Raw genomic sequence first — 6,000 nt, forward strand, 5'->3', positions numbered from 1 at the left:
AAGATTGCTGGATTTATATATCAGCTGGGTATATCTCACTTATTTCTTCATTATATCCCTCAAGAAATTTCAGAAGTTGTTCTTTTCAAAAAGTTTTAGGGATAGGTTAATTAAGGAAAGTATAGTATTATTTAAAAGGAGGAAAAAATAAGAAAACATGTATTATTGGTTGCTCTCTTTCCACTAAGAATGAGTTAGAAAGGATTTAAAATTTCATCTCAGTGCAATTGGGAGGATCACAGGTGGTTGAGCCAAGAAATGATAAAAGTGTATGTGACTGTTATAATAGGCAGCAGAATAGGTGAGTATTAGAACTCCCTTACACCAATAAAGATCTCTACCTATGGTTAATTATTATAGGGTTCTTAGGAATAAAATAAATGTTTCTCCAAGGTCTTACCTGATTTACAAAAGCAAAACACTCCAGACGTGGCAGACAAAAGAACAGAGAGCAACCTGAGAATCATGGATCCGCAGCCATATTTTAAACTTGAGTCAGTTTATCAACCCAAGGGCCTTGAACGTAGACAGGATTACCTATCTTGGGTAGGGTGACCCCATTTGACATCACAGATAAACACAGTGAACTCATCCCTAGTCTTTCTGAAAGGAGCCTAGAGCAATTTGGGCAACTGTGCTCTAAGAAAATTGGTTTATTCATCTGTAAAATGATATAATTATGGTAGCTAACCTACAAATTGTTGTATTTAGGAAAATAAAATGCCTAAAACGTATAGAGAATAATACCTAGTACATACTAAGTACTTAATAATGTTAGCTATTATTATTATTATTAAATGCAAGTTCTTAACAACACTTATCCCCAGGAAATATGCCATACTTGTATTTTATGGATTCTGTTGTTAACTGTTATGAACAGTAGTTATTTAAGCTACACAGACAAGTAAGAGGTCATCAAGTGTGATTGTATAAGGTAATCTGAAGCACCAAAGTAGAACAGTGTGAAAGTTGTCAGTCATGGAAGTTTTTAAAAGTCCTTCAATTTGTCCCCTGTTTAATCAGATGTCTAATTTCCTTGAACTTGTGATTGGCTCTGTAGGTAAGGCTTGGCCACATACCCCTGACTTTGAGCAAGAGGTACTCTTCTTTCCCTAAAATTTAGTGGTGCCTTAGACATACTCCTTATATCATTGATTACACTGCATTGTAGTTTGTTGATCCTGTGTATTCTAACCCTGAAGAAGAACTCCTTATGAGCCAGGGGAAAATATTATAGTACACTTGGTGGCAGGAAATTAGGACAAAAGTCTGCAGTCTTCCATTTAATATCCATTGCATTTTACCCCTTAGGTAGCATTTTTTCTGATTTTTCAAGCCATATAACCAAAATTCGTGTCTGTTATTGCACTGTTGTATGGTAAAATGGTAGGAGCATGGAGCGTAGGGTCAATCTTCCTGAATTTAAAACCCAGGTTCACCATGAATGACCAGGTGAGCTATCAACATTCTCAGTGCCTCTGTTTTCTTCTTTCTAATATAGAACTGATATGAAAATTAAGTAGATCAATTCACACAAATCATTAAAGCAGTGCCTGACACATATTAATGGCTCAGCATATTTTAAATTACTACTGAAACAAGATGATATCTCGTTGTAGTTTTGATTTGTATTTATCTGATGATCAATGATGTTGAGCACTTTTTCATATGCCTGTTTGCCATTTTTTTCTTCTTTTTAGAAATAGCTATTCAAATCTTTTGACTATTCTCAATTGGATTATTAGATTTTTTCCTGTAGAGTTGTTTGAGCTCCTTATATATTCTGATTATGAATACCTTGTCAGTTGGGTAGTTTGCAAATATTTTCTCCCATTCTGTGGGTTGTCCCTTAATTTTGTTGCTTGTTTCCCTTTTATGCAGAAGTATTTTGACTTGATCCAATTTGTCCATTTTTGCTTTGGTTGCCAGTGCCGTTGAGGTATTATTCTAGAAATTTTTGCCAAGACCAATGTCCTGGAGAGTTTCTCCAATGTTTTCTTGTAGTAGTTTCACAGTTTAAGGTTTTACATTTAAACCTTTAATCTATTATGATTTGACTTTTATATAAGGTGAGAGAGATAGGGATCAAGTTACATTCTTCTGCATATGGTTATGCAGCTTTCCCAGCACTATTCACTGACAAGACTGTTCTTTCAGGTGTATGTTTTTGGAATCTTTGTGAAAAATGAGTTCATTATAAGTGTATGAATTTGTTTCTGTGTTCTCTGTTTGTTGAACTGGTTTATGTGACTGTTTTGATGCCAATGCTATGCTGTATTGGTTACTATATCTCTGTAGTATAGTTTGAAATCAGGTAATGTTATTCTTCCAGTTTAGATCATTTTGCTCAGGATAGCTTTAGCTATTCTGGGTCTTGTGTGATTCTATATACAGTTTAGGATTGTTTCATCTATTTCTGTGAAGAATGTCATTGGTAGTTTGATAGGAATTACACAGAATTTGTAGATTTCTTTGGTAAGGACTTTTTAGCAATATTTATCCTTTCAATACATCAGCATGGAATATGTTTCCACTTTTGGTGTCCTCTTCAATTTATTTCATTAGTGTTTTATAGTTTTCATCGGAGACTTCTTTCAATTCCTTGCTTAATTTTATTCTTAGGTATTTAATTTTATGTGTGGCTAGTGTATATGAGATTAATTTTTTGGTTCCTTTTTCAGATCGTTCACTGTTGGGTTAAAAATGTCACTGATTTTTGTATATTAATTTTGTATCTTACAACTTTACTGAATTTGTTGATCAATTCTAATAGTATTTTTGTGGAGTATTTTGTTTTTTCTTTCCAAATATAAAATGTCATCTGCAAACAAGGATAATTTGACTTCTTGCTTTCCAATCTGCATGTCCTTTATATCTTTCTTGGTCTGATTGCTCTAGCTCAGACTTCCAGTACTATGTTGAATAACAGTAGTGAAGTTAGGCATCCTTGTCATGTTCCAGATCTTAAAAAAGTTTTCACTTTTTACCCATTCAGCATGATACTAGCTATGAGTCTGTTGTATATGGAGCTTCCATTATGTTGAGGTATGTTCCTTCTATACCCAGTTTTTGAAGCTTTTTATAAAGGAATGTTATGTTTTAACAAATGGTTTTTCAGCACCAACTGAAATAGTCATATGGTTTTGTCTTTCATTCTGTTGATGTGATGTATCACATTGATTGACTTGCATATGTTTAACCATCCTTGCTTCCCTGGGTAAATCCCACTTGGTCACGATGAGTAATCTTTTTAATGCATAGATGAATTCAGTTCACTAGTGTTTTGTTGAGGGTTTTTGCATCAGTATTCATCAGATATATTGGCCTGTAGTTTTCTATTTTGGTGTGCTTCTGTGTGATTTTGGTATCAGGGTAATACTAGCATCATTGAATGAGTTTGGCAGTGTTCCCTCTTCTAGTTTTTGGAAAAGTTTGAGTAGAATTGGTATTTTCTTTAAATGTTTGATAGAAATCAGGGCTGGGTGCGATGGCACATGCCTGTAATCAGCACTTTGGGAGGCCGAGGTGGGGGGATCACTTGAGATCAGGAGTTTGGGACCAGCCTGGCCAACATAGTGAAACACCGTCTCTACCAAAAATACAACAACAAAAACAAAAATAGCTGGGCATGGTGGTATGTGCCTGTATTTGCAGCTACTTGAGAGGCTGAGGCATGAGAATAGCTTGAACCTGGGAGACAGAGGTTGCAGTGAGCTGAGATGGTGCCAGTACACTCCATCCTGGGTGATAAAGCGAGACTGTCAAAAAAAAAAAAAATGTTTGGAGAATTCAGCAGTGAAGACATCGGGTCCCGGACTTTTCTTTTCTTTACTGGGAGCCTTTTTATTATGACTTTGATCTTGTTACTTTTATTGGTCTGTTCAGGTGTTGGATTTCTTCATGGTTTAATCTTGTTACCTTGTATGTGTCCAGGAATTAATCAATTTCTTCTAGATTTTCTAATGTATTGGCAGGTAGTTGCTCACAGTAGCCACTAATGAGCCTTTAATTTCTACAGTATCAGTTGTGATGTCTCCTTTTTCATCTCTCATTTTGCTTATTTAGATCTTCTCTCTTGTTTTCTTACTTTGCCTAAAGGTTTGTCAATTTTGTTTGAATTTTAAAAAAACAACTTTTTGTTTTATTGATCTTTTGTGTTGCTTTATTTATTTTAAATTTATTTATGTTCTGATCTTTATCATTTCTTTTCTTCCCTAGATTATGGGTTTGGTTTGCTCGTGCTTTTCTTCTTCTTTAAGATGCATCATTAGGTTTTTATTTAAAGTGTTTTTCGATGTAGACACTTATAGCTATACATTTCTCTCAGTACTGTTTTCATGCTATCTCAGAGGTTTTGGTATGTTGTGTTTCCATTATCACTTGTTTCAAGAAATTTTTCAATTTCTTTCTTAATTTATTTATTTGCTCACTGGTCATTTGGGAGCATATTGTTTAATTTCCAAGTTTTTGTATAGTTTCCAAAATTCCTCATCATTTATATAATTTTATTTCATTGTGTTCATAGAAGATGCTTGATATTGTTTCCATTTTTAAAAAATGTTTTAAGACTTGTTTGTGACCTAACATATGGACTTGAGAATGATTCATGTGCTGAGGAAAAAAAATGTTTATTCTGTAGATGTTGGATGAAATGTTCTTTAAATATCTATTAGGTCTATTTGGTCTATAATGCAGATTAAATGTGATGTTTCTTTGTTGATTTCCTGTCAGGGAGATCTGTCCATTGTTGAAAGTGGGGTGTTGAAATATCCAGCTATTATTATATTGGGGTCTAGCTCTCCTTAGCTCTAATAATATTTCCTTTATATATCTGGGTGCTCCTGTGTTGAGTGCATATATATTTAGAATAATTACATCCTCTTGCTAAATTGACCCTTTTATCATCATTAATGACTTTCTTTGTCTCTTCTTACCATGTTTGTCTTGAAATCTATTTTGTCTAATTCAAGTATAACTACTCCTCCTTTTTGGTTCCCTTTGGCATGGAATATCTTTTTCCATCCCTCTATTTTATAGGTGACACTGTTTCTTGTAGGAAACAGATCATTGGCTCTTGTTTCTGATCCATTCAGCCACTCTGTGTCTTTCTTCACAGAGTGTAAAAATAATAATATTGAATGTCCATTTACATTCAGTACTTTTATTGATAAATAGGGACTTACTAATACCGTTTGCTATTTGTTTTCTGGTTATTTTGTGGTGGTCTCTTCTTTCCTCCCTCCTGTCTTAGTTTTAGTGAAGGTGATTTTCTCTGATTGTATGCTTTAATTTTTTGCTTTTTTCTTTGTGTGTCCCTTGTTTGTTTTCTGACATTAGGCTTGCAAATACTATCTTATAACTCATTATTCTAAACTGATGGAAACTGAACACAGGTTGCCTAAACAAATAAGCAAACACGCAAAAAGAAACTAATAGAAATCTACACTTTAACATTGCCCCCTAGTTTTTAACTCGTTGTTTCTCTTTATGTCTTGGAAAGTGGTTGTGGTAATCATTTTTGATTTTTTCACTATTTAGTCTTCCTACTTAAGTCAAGAGAACTTTACAAACCAGTTACTGCAACCTACTATTCTGTATTTCTCTGTGTGCTTACAATTACCAGTGAGTTGCATACTTTCAGATGATTCCTTCATGTTCATTATCATCTTTTTCTTTCAGATGGAAGAATTCCCTTTAGCATTTTTTGTAGGACAGGTCTAGTGTTGATGAAATGCCCCAGCTTTTGTTTGTCCGAGAAGGTCTTTGTTTCTCCTTTATGCTTAAAGGATATTTTCACCAGACATACTATTTTAGAGTAAATTTTTTTCTCACTTTAAATATCTCATGCTACTCTCTCCAGGCCTGTAAATTTTCCACTAAAAAATCTGCTGCCAGATGTATCTGGGCTCCATTGTATGCTAATTGTTTCTTTTTCTTCACTGCTTTTAGGATCCTGTCTTTTTCCTTGATCTTTGGGAATTTATTAAATTCCTTGAAGTA

Source organism: Nomascus leucogenys, chromosome 14, assembly GCF_006542625.1.
Source record: "Nomascus leucogenys isolate Asia chromosome 14, Asia_NLE_v1, whole genome shotgun sequence".
Classification (NCBI taxonomy): Eukaryota; Metazoa; Chordata; class Mammalia; order Primates; family Hylobatidae; genus Nomascus; species Nomascus leucogenys.